The sequence below is a fragment of the Silurus aristotelis genome, assembly GCF_946808225.1.
Source record: "Silurus aristotelis genome assembly, chromosome: 1".
Lineage (NCBI taxonomy): Eukaryota > Metazoa > Chordata > Actinopteri > Siluriformes > Siluridae > Silurus > Silurus aristotelis.
In genome coordinates this window covers 3,499,966-3,521,601 of record NC_139574.1, presented here as the reverse complement: position 1 = coordinate 3,521,601, position 21,636 = coordinate 3,499,966, and positions in this window count along the sequence as shown.

The following is a 21,636-nucleotide window of genomic DNA, read 5'->3' as shown; positions in this document are numbered from 1 at the left end:
CCAAAAGATAGATTATGGTTCTGCTCTTGGAATATGAGTCTACTATTAAAGCAATAGTTGCAAACGTGCAAAAACCAATTTGACCTCATATTATTAACAGAGGAAATTGCCATGGATTTCTGAATAGAGCATGTACGTACAATATGCATTGAGGCATTTGTATGCAGGAGACTAGAAACTTGACCCCAATGACATGCCACAATCAAGCTTGACCCTGACAACATACCCAATCAAGCTTAACCCCAACAACATACCCAATCAAGCTTGACCCCGACAACATACCCAATCAAGCTTGACCCCAACAACATACCCAATCAAGCTTGACTCCAATGACACACTACAATCAAACTTGACCCCAACAACACACCTTAGCAAGCCTGACCCCGACAACATACCCGATCAAGCTTGACACCAACAACACTGCAGTCCAAGCTTGATCTCAACAACAAATTCCACTAAGCTTGACCCCAACAACACATCTGAACCAAGCTTGACCCCAACAACAAACCCCAAACAAGCTTGACCCGAACAACATACCCCAATCAAGCTTGACCCCAACAACATACCCCAATCAAGCTTGACCCCAATGACACACCTAAGCAAGCTTGAACCTGACAATATACCAATCAAGCTTGACCCCAACAACACACTGTAATCAAGCTTGACCCCAGCAACAACCAAGCTTAACCCCAACAATACCCCCATCCAAGCTTGACCCCAGCAACATATTCCACTTAGCCTGACCCCAACAACACATCTGAACCAAGCTTGACCCCAGTGACACACCCCAATCAAGCTTGACAGAATAGAGACCCATCACAGGCAAGCTTAACCCCAGTGACACACCCAAAAAACAAGTTTGACCCCAACAACAACCAAGCTTGATCCTAATGATGCTCCCATCCAAGCTTGACTCTAATAACACATCCAAGCCAAGGTTAACCCAAAAGCACATCCCAACCAAGCTTGACCCCAACAACACTCCCCAAACAAGCTTGACCCCAACAACACTCCCCAAACAAGCTTGACCCCAACAACATTATCCACCAAGCTTGATCCCGACAAAGATGTTTTTTACTTTTTACTTTTTACATCTACATTACAGCACAGTGAAATACTTTCTTTGCATATCCTAGCAATATTAGGAGTCAGAGCACAGGGTCAGCCATTATACAGCACCCCGGAAGCACAGAGGGTTAAGGGTCTCGCTCATAGGGCCCAAGAGTGGCAGATTGGCAATACTGGGGGTTGTTTGATTTTAACTGAACACCCACGGTATGTTGCAACTGGTTGCCAAATAAATCATCAGTTCTCGGCATCCCCTTTTCTTAGGTTTTTTTTACTCCCTTCCATAAAAAACGTTTCTACTTCTCTGTTTGTAGAGGTTCTTCTACAGGAAGATGATTACAGCAATTATCCGTGTATTAACTACTATCCTTTATTACTATGTTCAGACTCTGATATGGGCTCAGTGAGGGTGCTTTTTTATTACTTCAATCTTGTCATGGCTTTTTGATGTTTGCAGTTAGATCACTTGAGAGTCTAGCAGTAGAGAGAGTTATCAGAGAGTTGCCTTTTTTCCAAAACGCTTTTCTTGGAAAGTTGGACTTTTATTATCACAGTGTGTGTTGATGTTAGTCTTAACATGTGCTTGCTGATAGAGTATGTTGGTGAGAGTTACCCTGGACTCGTCCATGTAGGGAGCAACCGAGTATCTTTTCCCCAAAAGGATTATTTGAATGTTTAACAGAATTAACTAGTCAATGTCTAATATTTTGGGGTTGTTGAGCGGAAGCTATTCTCCAACACCTAAAGTTTGCTTTTGGGCCTTTTTTTTGTGCAAAATACTTTCTTTTGGCTTCTCCCATTAGGGGTCGCCACAGCGGATCATCCTTATTCGTGATCCGCATGTTCGATTTGGCACATGTTTTCACGCTGGATGCCCTTTCTCCCCATTTATCCGGGCTTGGGACCGGCACTAAGAGTGCACTGGCTTGTGCAACCCTGATGGCTGGGTTTGGTTCCCTGACCGGGGATTGAACCTGGGCCACAGCAGTGAGAGCGCTGAATCCTAACCACTAGACCACCAGGGAAGCCCTCTTTTTTTTTTTTTTTTGGACGAAATAAAAATGTTTTTATTTTGTTTATCTTTGGTGATGGCCATTTTAATCAAATATCATGATGGCAACCAAAGAACATGGAAGTTCTGGGCTATCTAAGGGGGAAGTCTTAGTTCCATGTTTAGGGTTCTGAGTTACTGATCGGAATGTCAAAGGTTCAAACAAGTATTGCTAAGCTGCCACTCTTCAGTGTTTGAGCAAGGCCCTTAACACTCAGTGCTGTATCATGGCTAACTCTGCACTCTGACCCCCAGCTTCTTAAAACTGTTGCGTATATGATGAAAGAATTTAATGTATATGTGACAAGTAAATGCACCTATTTTATTCTATTCTTGGCGATGCAGTGGCTCCTTTTGTTGATGAGGTTTTGGAGTATTGCATATGTCACCAGACAACCCAGTTTGCTCTTGAAAAATGTCTTGTGTCATGGTCAAGCAGAAGGCAGCATTTAATGCTTAATGCTTAGCTGTTTAATGGTCCTTGTGCAGAACAGAATAGGTGTTGGGTCAATTTGTATCTTCTGTGCCCATCCATGCTTGATCGTGTAGCATAGACCATGCTGGTGTAAATTATTCAGGAAGATCAGAATATCATGACCTCAAATTCATCCTCCTCAGTGACATGTTCGGTTGTTATTTTCCTGATAGCATGTACGTTGTTGAATAGTGCTTTTTTTCCTCTTTTGCAGGTGAGGTTGAGTTTGTGCAACTTTAAGATTTTTTGTTGGAAACATGCTGGAGCAGTGTGCAGAGGAGTGTTCGGAATAGTAATGAGGGGGTTTATGGCCTGTCTCTAGAAGGAATGTTTTTCCCACAGATGAAGTTGTAGAACTGAAAATATTTGGGCATAGGTCTATCTCATTTCCATTTCTGTGACAGTGTGAAGTATAATCCTCAGGCCCACAGATCTGTAAGCATGCTGTTCCTAAGCTATACTGTGAGGCTTCACATGTAATGGTGTCAGGTTTGCTCACAAAGAAACACTTCAGCACCAAAAGGTCATGTGATGCATAATTACAGCATGTCAAAGTGACAGGAAATGTAACCAAATTTGCCAGAGGTGATTAGTCATGCTTATAAAACGCTGCAGAGTGGCTTAATCACCTGACAGTGGGGTCTCTGTAATGACCTATATCTTGGCTGGTTCAGTTTTAGTTTATGTTCCATGAACAGATGATCTACACAACTCCTTTTTTTTTAACCTTGCACTTGTGTGGGTTTATATTAGGTTTGACCTGCTTGCTAATATTGTGTTCCATATTGTTGGGGGAGGTGGAAGCTTAGTGGTTAAGGCTCTGGGTTACTGTTTGGAAGGTTGGGGTATAAGCCCTGGTATTGCCAAGCTGCCGCTCTTCTTTAACCCTCTGTGTATCAGGGGTGCTATATCATGGCTGACACTGTGCTCTGAGCCAAGCTTCCTAACATCACTTGGATATGCAAAGAAAGAGTTTTACAGGTGACCAAGTATAAAGCACCACCACATTCTCTCTCTTTTGTTCCAACAATGATGCTACAAAGGTAACCTTTGAAGATTTTCTGAATTGTTGAATAAAATCAATGTGGCAAAAGTGGTTCACATGGAAGCTACATGGCTAAAATAAGATTTTAGCATCAACTATTGAAAAATAGTGGCCTCGGGTATTTGTAATGCCACCTTCTCAACTGTGCTCTTTGGATTTTGAGTATATCAGCACATGTAAGAACTATGAGATTGGTGTCAAAACCGTTTCAACATTGTCACACATTGCAGAAGGGGTCTGGATAACTGGACTCTGGGTTTATTTGCTTAAATACACCATGGGGAGAATACCAAGCTAGTCGTCAAACAAGTCAGCATATACTGTACTGTAAGCTTCTGTAGGTTTAGCTTTTGTGAAGTTTAGGTATTTGAAAGGTATAGAAATAAACATTAAAAATCTTTCTTATTAGCCATGCCATTGTTTTTTTTTCTTTTCCACTATATAAAAAAAAGCTTCTTTAATTGTCATTCCAGGGCTTCCATACGCCATGTCATGATTCTTCTCTTTGTTTCTCATGGCTTCGTCTGTGTCAAATAAAATGACGTTACTTTGCACTAATGTCAACTTCGAGCCTTGCTATTTACTGTCATGCTGCTGCAAAAGACTTGTTTGTTAATTATGCAGTGCTGATTAACAGTGTCAATTCCACTAGCACAAAGAGACAGTCCATCAATATGGAATGATTTGTCCCTGCTGTCCGAGTTCATTTCTGTAATCTGATTATTGGATTTGAAAATACAATTCGATGTGGATTTGAACTTGTTGAACGGTAATTAGAGGTCGGCTTTAAATTGAAACCTGAACTCGGCCTGATCAGGTATAACATTATGACCACCTGCCTAATATTGTGTTGGTCCCCCTTTTGCTGCTAAAACAGTTGTAACCCATTGATCATCAACAGCATGAACTTCTCAAAGAACTCATCTGTAGGATCGGAACACACGGACCAGCCTTCGCTCCCCACTTGCATCAACGAGCCCCCGTGACCCTGTTGCTGGTTCACCACTGTTTCTTTCTTGGACCACTTTTGATAGATACTGACCACTGCAGACCAGGAACATCCCACAAGCGCTTGTTGTAGACCATTTCTCCTGCTCCTAACTTCGATGACAAAATGTTCACTTGCTTTTGTTTACAAACCCAAAATCGGTTTGTTGCAAACAAATAATTTCTTTTACAATATGCTGTATTTCAGGATGTCATGCAGCACTCAGTTTACAATGGAATTTCGATCAGCAGCTTCTTCAGTAAAAACACAATTACCATTTACGAAACATTGCTCGGTGAACCATCGATTCATGTGATGTCATACGTTTCTTTTGAAAACTATTTACACAAACATCTTTAGTAGAACAAAGTTGTGAAGCAGGAGAATGCGCATAAGATCCAAAGTTACTTGTTGCTGTTGTATTTCTCTGGGAACTCATGGCTGCCTTGGAGTTTTCTCCAGATTTTTTATTTACATTTACATTTATGGCGTCTATCTGAATGACGTCTTTCTTGTACCCTGAGAGATGGATGGAAGGGAGATGGTAATTTGAACAAATGATCTTATTATTATGACAGAAAAGTGGATTGGGAAGTTGTAGCTCAATGTTTAAAATGTTGGACTTCTAATCGAAAGGTTGTGAGTTCAAATCCCACTACTGCCAAACTGTCACTGTTGCATCTTCCCAATGCTCTATATTCCCAGTGCTTTATATTCCCAATGCCATAGATTAGATTAGATAAGATTCAACTTTATTGTCATTACACATGTACAAGTACAAGGCAACGCAATGCAGTTTGGGTCTAACCAGAGTGCAATAACAGCAAGTGCAGGATATACAGTTTTTACGTGAATTTACATAGTTAAATAAATTGAAATGTAGACTATAAACAGTAATTTAAAGATGTATATGTACTATAAATGTAGTATACAGATGAATATATATGTACTATGAACAATAATATACAGATGAAATATATATATATATATATATATATATATATATATATATATATATATATATATATATATATATATATATATATATATATATGTATTGTGAACATGATATACAGATGCCTATTACTATACACAGAGATTTACAGAAGGATGTGAACGGTGAACATAATATATTGCTATAACTATAAACAGAGAACGGGTATATATACAATGGTAATAAGTTAATGGTGAGCAGCAATACAAAAAAGAGCAGTGTGCAAATGAGCAAAGGTTTGTGTAAACAGTCCGTGCAATAACAAAGTGTGAGGTGAGAAATGATCAGTGTCTTGGTGAGTATAAGTTTTTGTTCAGACAGTCCATTAGCAAAGTGACAGAGTGTAAGGTGGGGGGGGGGAAATGTGGTAGTGTAGCAGTGAGTGTCAGAGTTCACTAAAGAGACCGCTCTAGGAAAAAAGCTGTTCTTTAGTCTGCTGGTCCTGGTCCGGAGGCACCTGTAACGCCTGCCGGAGGGCAGAAGAGTGAACAGTCTATGGGTGGGATGAGAGGAGTCCTGAAGAATGCTGCGAGCTCGAAGCAGACAGCGTTCTCTGTTCCCCCCCTGTTCTCTGTTGTAACGGTCCATAGTTACAGTTCTAAGGGCTTGCATTCCCAGGCATGTGTTTTCTAAACATTATATTTATAATGCCTGTCCTTTCAGAGGCCGATGTACCAATAGACCTGCTTTTTTACATTTCTAAATTGGTTTTCTAGGAAAGTGGTAACTCAGTAGTTGACACTTCCGTAAGTCATGAGTTCAAATCCAAGCACCACCCAGCTGATGCTGCTGGTCCCTTGAGCAAGGCTCTTAACCATCAATCGCTCATTATATAAATGAGATGATTGTAAATTGCTTGGGATACGGAGCATCTGCCAAATGCAGTAAATAGAAAAGAATAAGGTATACTATAGCAACATTAAGGATGCAAAATGGAAAATGGCTACCGCCTCCTTTGGTGGTTCTTCAAGTAAACAAAAATGACTTCAGTAATTTAGTAATTTATCAATTAATTATTGAATCAATTCAGTAATTTAGTAATGTTTATCCAAGATGATTTCACTGGTTGGATACTGGTGGGAGAAAAGGTCAAAAGGGTACACTGGTTTTACTGTGTACTGTAATGTACATGGCTGAAATTACCAAAAAAAAAAAAAAATCCCACTCGACCTAAACAGTGTTTTAGAAAAAAAAAAAGAAATCCTCCACACACTTTTACTATATAATCAATATGCTTGATGCTTATCTTAGCAGAAATGATCATGTTACAGCCCTAAGAGTCGTCACTGGCAGCTCAGAGTCTAACCACGATCAGCTCGCCCATCAAATTACTCAGGATTATTGAGCCATCATCACAAACCATGGAAGAAGGATTCACCTGTGTGTCCTGTATGATTACACAATTGATCAGTATCATCATGATGAATTGTCCTTCACGTTGCGAGGTTTGTGTTCTGACGCTTGATAAGAAACAGGTTCTTTTATCAGGTAAATGTGTGTATTCATTTTTCTTCAGTTGTCATTTTACTATTAAAGTGTGTTTATCAAGTAGAATGTGAAGAAGGATGTCAAATATGAAACTAACAAACAAACTAACTAACAAACAAGCAAACAAATAAATGCACAAATTAACTAATGGATGAATAAATTTATGAATTTATAAATAAATGGGTGGATTAATGAACGAACAAATAAATTAATTAAGGGAAGGATAGATGGGTGGATGGATGGATGGATGGATGGATGGATGGATGGATGGATGGATGGATGGATGGATGGGTGAAAAAATTAATAAATGACAAACAAATAAATAAACGGATGAATAGATTAATAAATGAATGAATTAATTACAAACAATTAAATAAATGGATGAATATATATATATATAATAAATATTTAAATAAACAGATTATTGGCTAAAAAAATAAAAAGATACATGGATGGATGGGTAAATTAATAAATTCATGAAAAACAAATAAAATAAATAAATGGATGAATGGATGATTGAATAAATAAATGAGCAAATGTCTGAAAAAAAATTAATGGATAATTTAATGAATAAATTCTACATACAGTATGAATTATAACTGTCTACCTCCAATTCAGCTCTAATCAGACTGAGCTGTAATACTGTATTGATCAGAAACACTCTTGTTTGTTGCAGTAGGACTTAAAAATAGAGAACAACCACAGTCCTGTTGTAAAAGCAGTTCAGGTTTTGCCCTGTTTGTCACACTGCTGTAATCTCTCTTCTTCTTCTTCCTCACAGAACACATGGAGGACCTCAGTGTTTTCATAATGTCTCAGAAGCATTGTTGGCTGTGTATGGAGCAGTCACTGGAGCAAGTTTCCAAGAGCGGCAAACATAAAAAAAAACCCTGTTAACAAACCTGCCCTTTTAATGCAGCGTAATTTCCTTTTAGAACACTATAAAGCACTTCAAAGCCTGTAGTGACATGAATTACTTTCTGCTGTTTGCATTTAATACAATACTGTGTCCTTTTAATTAAAAATAACACCAGGTTTTAACACATTTCTGCGAGTTATCGTGTAATGAATGGGATGCAGATGCAAGTCCAAAAATATTTCATAAAGTTCACGCATGCAATACAAACACAACAAAACTAAACGCAAACTAACAGTAAAAGAAGGAGCAAAATATAAAACGGGGAACAAGGGTACAAAAACAAGCGTGGACCAAAAAAAGGTTAGAGAGGTTTAGTGACCCTCTATACAAAGCAAAATAAACCTACTAAGGAAGGTTTATTTTGAGTAGCTGGGTCGTTAAACTCAGGCCAAACGGTTCAATTCGGATTACACAAAACAGATGTCTTTAAACAGGTCTTTTAATATAAATTAATGAATAAATAAAACAGTACTTGAACAGTATCCAATCCATCCTAACCAGACGCTCTTATTCAATAATTTATACATCTGAGCAGTTAATGGTTAGGGTCTTTGCTCAAAAACTCAATAGTTGTAACATGATGGGGATGGGATTTAAGTCAAGTCAAGTTTATTTCTATAGCGCTTTTCACAACAGACATTGTCTCAAAGCAGCTTTACAGAATTTAACAGTTAAGGTGAATGGTGTGTATTTATCCCTGGTGAGCAGCCATGGTGACTATGGCAAGGAAAAACTCTCTTTAGATGTGTATGAGGAAGAAACCTTGAGAGAAACCAAACTCAAAAGGGGAACACATCCTCATTTGGGTGACATCAAGAGTGTGATTATAGTCTTTAAACAATACAGAACACTGGAGAGTGAGTTCACGCTAGTTCTTGACTTAGCAATGGTAGCTAAATGGTTAAGGCTGTGGGGGGCTAATCAGAAGATTCTTGAGATGCAGGAACTCATGAAGGTGCCACATTTGATTCCACTTGTCTAATTAGTTGAGATTGTTTTAAAAGGTAAAATAAAATAAAAACCTGCACCGACACTGGTCCTTTTGCAGATAAGTTTGGACCAGGGTCTACATTATGACCATCTATTTTTAGGTATTTAGGCAAAAAAATAAATGCTGACTGCACCCCATGCCTCCACACCACACCTACATCAGTGTTTGATTTTGCTAACACGCTTTTGGCTGAATGAGCACAGTATCTCCCCGGATGAGTAAACTAGAGCAACAGTTTAAGACAATGTAGTATACCATGCTGTGTGATGGGGCAGGGTGGGGTTATTCTGCAATGATTGTCAGAGGATTTTGGACATGTAAAAAGAGGACGTGTCCTCCATATTGATTGCTCGGAGTGAAGTCAGAATGTTGGATGAAGCTGTTGATCAGTTATTTTACATCCAGGTTGTCCAAGAGTCCCACAAACCCAAACCCCTCAAAGTCAGAAAGCAAGATGGCAAGAAACCAGTGGTGGACGATGTACACAAACCATGAGTAAACATAAAGATCCACTCAGTAAAATGTGACTCCAGTAAAAGTCCAAAATTTTTTGCCTTCAAATGTACTTAAGTATTCAAAGTTCTATGATTTATTATGTCTATAATGTTCATATCATCATTTTTGTTAAAGACTCTTTACTTAATCAACTCCTAGCACACCAATCTATTAATAGAATGATATTAATGAGTCAACCACTGATTGATATCTTTCAGAATTTCAGGAGTTTTTCAATCATTTATTCCTCTCCAAATGTTCTGCTTACTGTTGAACTGATGCTGAACTGTATGTTGGTGATCAGTAGATACACCAAGTACCAATCAAGTTTAAAACAAGTTGGTGTGTTTGACCAGCTTTATATCCTTATCCTTATAAATAAAAAGGAAAGACTGATTTTGCAAAATATTTGAGTTTCAAATGTAGTGAAGTTAATAAAAGTCTCCCTAAATAGAAATACTTTAGTAAAGTACAGATACATGAAAAAGCTACTTAAGTACAGTAACGAATTACATTTATTTCCCTGCTGTCCACCACTGCAAGAGACTATAAATGAAGGGTATTTAAAATATTTGACATTTTATGCAATATAATAGTCTTTAAACATAATTATTTCATCATTTACAAACTCTAAATCACCCATTTTTTCAAAATTCTAAATTCTAACCACATTTCAGATTCACATCAGTTGCAAAGTTGCAAAGCATACTGTTGAATATGAATATAAATGGACACTGAAGTATGTCACTGTTTCATCTCTATTTAACATCTTTTTTTGTTCAAGTATAGAATATATACAGTATGAATGGTTTTTATCTGAAACATCGGTAGATCCAGAGCAAGCGCCAAGTTTCTGTTTTCACTTCCTGTTGTCACCCCAGGCTGCAGCAACTTCTCCATCACAACTTTTTAATAAAACAGTCCTCGTGTTGAACTTCTCCCTCCATTTCCTCGGGCGTTCAGGACCAGTCCGGCGTGTTATCGATGTTATTCTCCACACTCCGGTGTCTTATTGATGTTTATTCTTTATGGCAACAATAAATGGACTGAAGCGCAGTGTATTATTGGTGCGTTTATTGCTACGTATTACTCGAGCCATCACTCTGCCGTTATCGCCATGCTGACGCGGACTTGGCATGCCGACTAAACCGCACCTGTCTCGACGTTTCACTAATTCAATTTTAGATTTCATACCTGCAATAAACAACTTTATTGATGAATTAATTACTGTTTGTGGTATGCCAGTGACCATGCAGTGATGTTTATGGGACAGTTTCCTGGTTTAACAGCTCACAATGAATGATGTAGTCAGCATGGTGTATTCATTATTAATATTATAATTATAAGAATTAGGGATGTGGAAACTTCAAAAGGTTGTGAATTAGAATCCAGGCCACAACAAGTTGACACTCTGGACCCCTGAGCAAGGCCCTTAATCCTTTAGCTGCTTAGTTAAATGAATAGGGTAAATGTAAGTGGCTCTCCAAAAGGGCATCTGCGAAATGCAATGAATGTAAATGTAAGCGTTCACATCTTGGGTAGAAATTATTTTTTTTTTTATTAGGATCAATTACATTCCTGGAGACTCCACTGCTGGATTATACCTCAATGCCACAAAATTGTGATTTGAATTATAAACTCATTGCAAAGATTTTATAGAAATAAAATGCTTTCTTATCCAAACTTGAACCACGTTCTGCAGTTTGATTACTGGTTAAATCTTCTCTTTGGCACTTTTAGTTGTGGTTCCCTTTCAGAAACTCGAGCTGCGTCAACAACGCTTTGGGAACACTTCGGCATTGTCCACGCCCTAAAACACTTGGGTAATCCGTCATCTGTCACCGGCAGGGTGACGTCATGACCAGGAAGCTATAAAAAGGGCATGGATTGAAGCCAATGCTATTTTCTGTTTGTTCATAGTGCTCTGTGTGTATTGTCTGTCCATATTCTTTGTCCAATATATGTGTGATCCTCCTTGCCCCGATATATTACAGGGGGATACACACAGCCTATATGTGGCTTGCCTTGGAGCGGAGCACGCTGAGTCGGTTCTTGAGGGAGCCGACTGTGCACATTGTGCTCACATATCAATGCGAATGCTCCTCTCCTGGTGGGCACTCTTTAAGGAGGGTGCCCCCACTCCTCGCGGTTCTGGCCCCGCTCACTCTGAGACGGACCAGCACAATAGTTCCTAGAGTTCACAAATGGACCTTGCAGAGGGTTTTGAGACGGGTTTGTCCTTTTTTTCTTACCTCACCTGCTGGTCCAGCACTATTTAGTCCCAAAGCAGCTTTGTACTTAAAACATGGGACTAAAAGAACATGATTATGGGTCAGTGCCCCGGGTTGAAGAGACATTGGCCAGCTATCTCTCTCCAGGTGTTGCATCGTCCCTCAAGACCCCAACATTGCCCGCTAAGCCCCTACGTATTTTGAAGGCGCTGGTGGGTAGAAATTATGCTTCAGCAGGTAAAGCCACTGCGTGCCTACACACCATGGTGTGACTTGCTGCAAGAGCTAGACGTGGCGGGCATGTCGGGTGGCCAGAAGGACCAGGAGCTCCGCCGTAGGTGGATTTAGCTCTCAGGGACACAAAAGAGACCGCTATGGCCACCCTAGCCCTTACCGAAAAGCACCTATGGCTCACCCTATCGGATCTTTCTTTCATGGGACAGGGCCATGTTGCTGGATGCCCCTCTAGTGCCGACTGCTCGTTGGGTGCAGCCCCAAGTATAACCCAGCACCTCCAGTCATCAACAGAAACAGAAACAGTGTCGCTACTTGCCCTCCCCCTGCGAGGGATCTTGTGCAACGCTCTGGGGAGAAGCCCTGTGGGATGACAGATCTGAGGACTGTCATTTTCAATAAGAGGGCTTTGGCCAAGCAGTCCTGACATAGTACGTTCTGGGGATCCTGCCAGGAAAGGGCATGGTGCATCTCATTACATGGTGCCCTCCCTGGCACCCACAGGGAACTGGTTCGTCAAACTTGACACCTTCAGTGTTTCAGGGCACAACCAGCTCCAGCGAGCACTTCCCTCGATTTCTGCCCATCATCATTGCAGACCTGGAAAACTCGCGGCCTCCTTCGAGGCTTCTAGAGCTGCACCAGGGTATAGTTTAGGCTATAGGTTTAACAGAGGTCAGTCTTGAGAGACTGATACCCTTAAAAGACTACCTGGCAGCTTGGGATGGTCTGCCAGATGTGTTCTAAATGGGTCCTGCGTACTGTAGACAGAGGCTACATGATACAGTTCGGTTCTCGTCCGCCCCGGTCGACAGTGTGTGTCCCACCCTGTTGGGATCCGAGCAGGATCTGGTCATGGAACATGAGGTACACACTTTTCTAAAGAAGGAGGCCAATGTGGTGGACCCTCCATTAGACAGAGAGTCCGGGTTCTACAGCCAGTACTTCATAGTTCCCAAAAAGGATAGAGGGTTGCATCCTATTCTAGATCTAAGTCAGCTTAACCGCTCACTAATGAGACTCAGGTTCAAGATGCTGACCCTCAAGCAGGTCATGTCTCAGATCAGATCTAAGGACTGGTTTGTCACGATAAATATAAAATGTATCCATCCGTTCTTCTCACAGGTAGTTCCTGAGGTTCGCTTTCAGGGCCAAAGTGTACCAATATCGGGTCCTACCATTTGGTCTTGCCCTTTCATCCCGCACCTTTACAAACCTTTACAAAGTGTGTGGATGCGCCTCTGGTTCCCAAGACTTCCTCCCAGGTTCCTATCTCAGGGCCCCGTGTTGAGAGTTCCCAGTCTTCACGTAACGCTAAAGTAGGATGCGTCCCTTACGGGTTGGGGAGCAGAAATGAGTGGCCACTCTGCCCAAGGTCTATGAAAAGGGCCCAATTTGCTGGCCATGCTTCTAGCTCTGAAGCATTTTCTGTCAGACCTCAAAGGTAACCATGTGTTGATCCGCTTGGACAACACCTCGGTGGTCTCTTACATTAACCACCAGGGGATTCTGCTCTGGCATGCCTGATCCTTCTGTGGGCCCTAGGGAAGCTGCTCTCCTTGAGGGCAGCATACATGAAAAAAACGAAGCAGCAGACGCCCTTTTGAGAATTTCGGCAGGGCTTAGGTAGACCTGTTCATGGCTCAAGAGACGTTGCACTGTCCCCTTTGGTTCTCCCTTACATCTCCAGCTCCTCTTGGGCTGGACGCCACGGCTCAGGCGTGGCCGAGGCTAGGCCTGTACTCGTTTCCCCCTTCGTGCTGCTTCCAGACTTTCTGCCGTTTCCTCCTGGTGGCCCCAAGGTGGCTGGGCAGACCATAGTTCGTGTACCTGGTAGCCCTGTAGTGGAAGTTCAGGTAAGAGGTCAGACAGGGGCTCAGTGGTGGTGAAGAGGTGCTGGATGATTGGGCATATACTGCAAAAGGGATAAGGGATACAAATAAAAAGGCACTTGTTGTGACATCTGGAAAGAGAAAGAAAGACAAAGAGATGTGGTGGTGGAATGAGAAAATGCAGGATAGCATAAGGAGAAAGAGGTTGGCAAAACAGAATTGGGATCAACAGAGTGATGAGAAAAGAAGGCAAGAGTACAAGGAGATGCAGCAGCAGGTGAAGGGGAAAAGTATTTGTCCAGGCCGAGGGGCCGAGCTGGGATAGATGTGCTGCAAGTTAGAGCAATAAAGGATGGAGATGGAAATATGTTGGCTAATGAGGAGAGTGTGTTGAGAAGATGGAGGGAGTATTTCAAACAGCTGATGAATGAGGAAAATGAGAGAGAGAGAGAGAGAGAGAGAAAGAGAGAGAGAGGATTGGATGGTGTGGAGATGGTGAAGCAGGAAGTGGATAGGATTACTAAGGGGGAAGTGAGAGCAGCGATTAAAAAGATGAAGAGTAGAGAGTTGGTAGGACCAGATGACATACCATTAGAAGCATGGAGATGTTTAGGAGAGATAGAAGTGGAGTTTTTAACAAGTTTCGACAAGATTCTGGAAGGTGGGAGGATGCCTGAGGAATGAAGAAGAAGTTTGCTGGTACCAATTTTAAAGATTAAGGGAGATGTGCAGACCTGGAGTAATTACAGGGTTATAGGATGGTGGTGTAACCTGAGATGTTGTATGGTTTAGAGACAGTGGCATTGAGCAAAATACAGGAGGTGGAGCTGGAGGTAGCAGAGCTAAAGATGTTAAGATTTGCATTAGGAGTGATTGGGACAGGTTAAAAAATTAGTTTATTAAAGAACCCACACATGTAGGATGTTTTGGAGACAAGGTGAGGGTGGTGTAATTGAAATGGTTTGGACATGTGCAGGGGAGGGACATGGGGTGTCATTATGCTGCCATAGCGAGTCTTGCCGGAGTCCAAACTGCACAGTGACTTTAACTCTCATGCAACAATAGGTACACTTAATAATCCATATCCTTCTCTTCCTGTCACCCTCTTCTCTCTCTCTCTCTCTCTCTCTCTCTCTCTCTCTCTCTCTCGGTCGAGTTAAACATGCTCCTGAGGCTCCAGTGACCACTGTTCCTGCCCCTCTCCCCCCCGTGGATCTTCCCACTTCATCCAGGCCTGCCTGGATTGGACTGTAGTTGATGTCAACAGTCTCCTACACTGACTCAGAAATACACTTCGCTTTTGATCATCATCACTGCACCCCGCAACATTGTATACCCGCCACAAATGGACATTCGGTGTAACCCAGATGAGGATGGGTTCCCTCTTGAGTCTGGTTCCTCTCAAGGTTTCTTCCTTATGCCATCTCGGGGAGTTTTTCCTTGCCACAGTCGCCAGTCGCCACCGGCTTGCTCATCAGGGACAAACTTACTCATAAAGAACATATTACTTTTTAATCACCGCATTATCTGTGTAAAGCTGCTTTGAGACAATGTTCATTGTTAAAAGCGGTATACAAATAAAAATGAATTAAATATTGAATTGAGTGTCTACCACGAAGAAGGAAAAGAGAAAGGCCAAGGAGGAGGTTTATGGATGTGGTGATGGAAGACATGTAGGTAGTTGTGTTAAAAGAGGCAGATGTAGAGGACAGGGCGTATAGAGACGGATGATCGGCTGTGGCGACCCATAATGGGAGCAGCTGAAAGAACTGGGTTATAAGATTTTAAAACAAACATACACACACACACACACACACACACACACACACACACACATAATGCAGCGGCGTATTATGCTGACTGGAACTCACAGTAAAATGCCCACAAGCACATCCTGAGAGAAAAAGTTTAATATCTAAAACAAACCCAGGATTACAGTGTAATTGAATCCCAGTCCTGCTCTAATTAAAGATGTGAGCATTGCTAAAGCTTCAGGAGTCTCTGTGGACAATTTGATATTTCTTGTTTGTACATTTGGTGATTGTGATAGTTTTAAGCGAGCTTGAGGAAAAAGCGAAGTGGAGTATAAATGCAGAGAAAGAAAAATGAGTGACAGAGAGGGAAAGACTGGTTGATAGAAAGACAGCGAGACGAGGTAAAGCGCAGGAGCACTGTACATTGTTACACCAGTCGCGTCCTAATCAGAGCTGCTGCCTTGAATCCGAACACACACATACTATTGATATATATGTGTGTGGCTCTGCCTACTCCAACCTTCACTACATTCACCTCTTACTTTCTTTATCTGTTCTCTTTTGTCTCTTTTTCTGTCTGAGTATTTTTCTCTATTTTGTCTCTCATTGTATCTCCTTCCTCCTCCTCTTCCTCCCTTTTCATCTGTCTTCTTTCTCCCTGTCTTTTCCTTATCTTTTTTTCTCTTGCTCTCACTCCAGATTTCTTTGCACCAATTATTCAACATGTCTCTTCTCTCCCATCTTCTCTTTTAAGGAATGTGTCTATCGCTCTGGCTCATCTGTCACTTTTTATGTCTCCCTGTTTGGCTTGTATACCGAAATAAGCAATATTTCTCCTTTGAAAATCCATGACTTTAAATACACTATTAATTCATTAATTCATTTGTTTTTAGTAGTTGCTTGACTGGGAACCTCACACTTATTCCATCTATGCCCACAGATACCCCCTTTTCCTGCCAGTGACAAGGCCCATAGTGGGCTGCCTACAATGACCCAACTTGTGCCGCAGAAAGGCATGTTCGCTGGGTTATCACCACCAGAACCCAGAAATTAATATTTTTTAATTATTTAGCATTATTAGTATTGTTAGTATATAATATTAAGTCCTGATTATCACAAGATCCTAGGTTTCCAGGATAAATTTTATTTTCATATATTTTTTGATCATCAATTACTTTGAATACACCAACCACACATTCATTTATTGGTCTACAATAGGTGCTTGATTGGGAAACACTTTCCCAGTAAACATGCCCCTTCAGGCCCAACATGGAAATGTGTGGGTATACTGTGGGCAGTTTGGGCAGGGCAAACCCATACTTACACCACCTGACACATGCCCCACATTTCCAAGGCCCATAGTTGTCAGGATCTTCCGCGTCACAAGCCACACTTCCGGGTTGGTGGCCATCTTGCTCCAGCACTTCTTGTTCAGTGGCCATTTTGTACTCCACTCACTATTTAAGGACGACATTCAAACACACATTTTCAGTTTGTGATTTTGCTCCTGTTTTACCCCGTTTGATGTTTTGTATTAAGGACTTTGTTATTGGACTGTTTTTAGTCTCTGCCCTGTATTTCCCTGTTTGCCAGTTTTGAAATAAGTATCGTGTATCTTTACCCTGTGTCAATCTGTTTGTTCGCATTCGGATTTTTGGATTATCAGACTGTTCTTCTCTGACTCGGTCTCTGCTCTCCCGTGTTGGATATTGGACTGTTGCACCATTTGGGTTGTGACCTAATAATTCTCTGCCTACTCACTCTAGCCCACATACCATCAAAGACTCTTCTCTATACTTCTGTCTGCATCCTGCATTTGGGTTCAACCAGTTGGTCCCTGATAATAGTGGGTTGCCTGCAGTGGCCCCACCTCTGCTTAAAAAAGGCATATTTGCTGGATTAGCACCATCAGAACAATAAAATTATCATCCCAGGACACTATATTTCCAGTATCCTATTTCCCTGAAGCACTATGTTCCCAAAAGCTCTGCATTCCTAACATTGTAATGATGAAAGAAACAAATCTGCACTCTGGCTGTCTACAATGTTATTGTGAATGCTGCTGCAATGCAAAGGTTCTGTGTTTGGTTATTTCTGCATGGCAATGTGCTCCTGGACGTTGATGCTATTTCGTAATCGAGTGTTATTGTTGAAAGTCTCACAAATGAGGAGCACCGAGCAAACAGGGAACAATATGTCTCATTTTGAGAACTGGGACTCGAGCCATTAGAGATTTAAAAGTTTTATGAGCTGTTATCTGCAAAAAAAAGGGTAAACGAATATATATATAAATATATACATACACAAACACACACACACACAGGCTCTGTGTGCTAAGCTCTTGCTAAACCTGTCTCTTCTGTATAATCCATTTATCCAATTGCATTATCCTGTCTTTTTGTTCTGCTGTCTGTTTTCCCTCTAATTGACAAGACCTTAACGTCAAGGTTGCATTCGAAGCAGGTGTTATTAGACAGAGCTCCTCTCCATGTGTCTCTCTCTCTCTCACTCTCTCTCAGCCTTTTTAAAGGTGTCAGGAAACAGCAGGTTCTCTGATGGACACATCCTAAATTTGGTGAAGGTGACTCACATTGGAAGGCTCCAATCACAAAAACAGTACAAATATTCGCTATGTGATGGGCAGCATGTGCGTTTAAACCGAGAGGACACAGTCACCCCAGAATACCCCCCCACCCCCACCCGTGAGTCTAAATTGGTTCATTCCAAAGTGAGTCACATCTCAAGAACTCTGTAGGCAGCCTAATGCTGGTGCACATGTAAGCTTGGGAAGGTAGCAAAAATATGGATCTATGTTCATATATATTCACATAAACCGATATTAAGGTTAAAGATTTCAAAATCCCCATGTTTCCCAAGTCCTTATATTCCCATGGCATTCCCATCCATATGCATGATATGTTTATAAAGTTTTATTTTCCCAATGTTTGCATTCTCAAGGTTTAATTATCCCTAGAATTGATAGCATATTCCTAGGCTTCCTAAATCTAAAAAAAAAAACTGTTTCTAAGGCCAAATATTTCAAAAGCTCTGCATCTCCACAAGAGTATAATACTAAAGCCTGTCTTTCCAGCATGTTTTATAGCAGATCCTCTCTTCCTGCAGTATTCCTAGGGTTTTTGTTACCAATGCATTGTATGTTCCCAGAACTCCTTTATATAACTCATTTATCCTTTCCCTCTTTCCTCCGCGGATCTTCCCACTTCATCCAGGCCTGCCTCTGGATAGTGTCCTCTTCGATTGGAGGCCACTCTGTGCAGCTGGGGATGTTTCTCATCAACGCTTTGGGTGGTTCCTTGAAATTCCATAGTAAGAACGTGAGCTTTAACGATGGATTTGGACTGTAGTTAATGTCAACACACACAGGTACCCTACAACATTGTATATCTGCAATAAATTTACATTCAGTGCAACCCACATGAGGATGGGTTCCCTTTTTAGTCTGGTTCCTCTCAAGGTTTCTTCCTTACGCATCTCAGGGAGTTTTTCCTTCACCACAGTCGCCACCGGCTCGCTCATCAGGGACAAACTTACACTTATAAAGAACATCTTATTAATTTGTATCACCACATTATCTGTGTAAAGCTGCTTTGGGACAATGTTCATTGTTAAAAGTGCTATACAAATAGTATATGGAGCAGCCCCTTTAAGAAGGTAGCGGATGGAGGTGAGACATGTGACCGAGGCATCTTGACATGTGTCAAGAGTGAGCCATAGACAGGCGAAGAAAATCCGGTCATTTTTTAAAAGAAAACATCGTTCAGAATCAGATAATAAATAAAGCAAAAATAATGTAAGTTATGTATACTTCTGTGTGGCCACCAATTGACCCACGAACCCACCAATTGACCCACAGTGCCATATTCCCAATGCCCGGTGTATCTATGTTTCCAAGACCTAGACCTGTTCTCCCAAGCCTCTGTATAATCAAGGCTCAGTATCTCCAATGACTCTATATTTAAGCATTTCTAGATACCAAATGCTTGTTTTTACAGGGTTATAATTTTTTTAGTCAATGTGTGAAATTCCCAGTGTAGATGTTGCAGCTGTAGCTGTATATACTAAGGTTCCATAGTAACAAAACTTTGGCACCTAGAGGTTTTCCAAAGTTCTATATGCCAAGTATCTATGTTTCCAGACCTATATAAATACAAGGATCTATAGTAACAAAGATTTTAATTTTTTAAAGGGTCAAGCTTCCAATGGTCCTATAGTTCTAACTCTTTTAATCCCAGGGCTTTATATTTCAATGCCTCTAGTTACAAGGCAATTTATTCTCAAGTCTTGTGTTCCCAGTCATGTATGTTCCCTAATTAACTGTATTTCCACTGCCTGTGTCTCCAGTGGTCTGCAACCCATGGACCTATTTCCCAGATTTTTACATAGATGTTTTTAGGAGGAAAGTGGTAGCTTAGTGTCAAAGATGTTGGAATTCTGATCAAAAGGTCATGAGGTAAAATCCCAGCACTACAAAGTTGCCACTATTGGGCTCTTGGGATGGCCCTACACCCAATAACTGCTCAGTTGTATAAACGAGATAATTGTAAGGTCACTCTGGATAAAATGCCCTAAATGTAAATACAGTGGAACCTCAATACTCGCGACCTTGACACTCATGACCTCGATAGTTTGCGACTGTCTAAGAGTAACCGCGAGTAGCCGCGAGTGGCTCGAAAGTTCGGAGTAACATTTCAAAACAGAGTTTGTACTAATAAATTACATAAAAATGTTTAAAAAAATTTTCATTTAAAGTAGTAAATAAAACATTTATGACAAGTAATTCACAATTTTGTTGAGTTAACAGTACATGCACAATTCCACAAAACCATCAAGAGAGTCAGAACCTCGTCATTTTTTCTTATCATAGAACCCCATAGAACGTAACCTCTGCGAACATCGAGGTTGCACTGTATATGAAGAAAAAAGTATATGGAACTTTTGAAACTAAGAATTTCAAGGTCATATGCATGGCTTTGGATTTCGAGTGGTACGCAATAATGAACTTGCAGGAGCAGACCAGTCACTTACAACAACTGGTCATCACTACTGATTTAGCTATTATTTTTTATTCAAATTCATAAAAAGCCAATGGAGTATACATAGATATTGTGTTAAATGTAAACATGTGGTCAATAAATTCTTGTGCATTTATCAATAAACTTTTAAGGAAATGAATAGTGTGGAAAGAAATTTCTGAAAATTATGTATTTTTAGCTTTGTCAAAAAAAAAAAAAAAAGGACAAAATATATATCAGATCTGATGGCCATATTTTAAACCTCTGAAAGGATCCAGAATGTTCACAATTACCTGGCACCAGGAGCAGATTTTGATTTGTACTTCGAAGTAATAATTTCAGATATCCTGTCAAATTAGCTTATGCTAATCTCCAGCTAGTAATGTAAGTATTAGCAATGATTTAAAGCACTCATTAGACTTGGCTAATGAATTTTCCATAGCTAAAAAAAAGTGAACAGTCGCTCAATGATTATTCATTCATTTGTCACTCAATGACAAATCTTTTTACATATAAAAGATTTCTAGACTGTTCCTGGTGTTAAATACAGACTGGGGCATAAATTAAAAATAACGCAGATCTAAATAATGTAAATTCCCTCAGAAGCTGCATTGTTACGGTTACGTCACGTCTGATTTACTCTCTTACCCTTCCATCATGACATAACAGTCTCCTGTGTGCATTTCCTGTAATGACCTGACAAGCAGCGGGTCATGAGGTCGATAATCACACAGCCTCCGTTTCCATGGTGAGCGGGGGAAGTAATGTAGAGGTGGGGGGAGAGAGAGAGAGAGAGAGAGAGAGAGAGAGGCAGCATTTCAAAAATGCTTTTGTAGACTGGGTGCTAAAAGGAAACATGAATTGCCAAGTTGCTTCATGTTTATGGACAAGGAACCTGAAAACTATAATGTGGAAGAACCACATAAGATGGCAGACCAAGATGGCGGCGCGTGCATAACGCAAGGCCCAGAGTCTCTCCAGATTTCACGATTCGGTAGTAATTTCTTCACTTACTACAAGTTTATTCACTCAGAACAT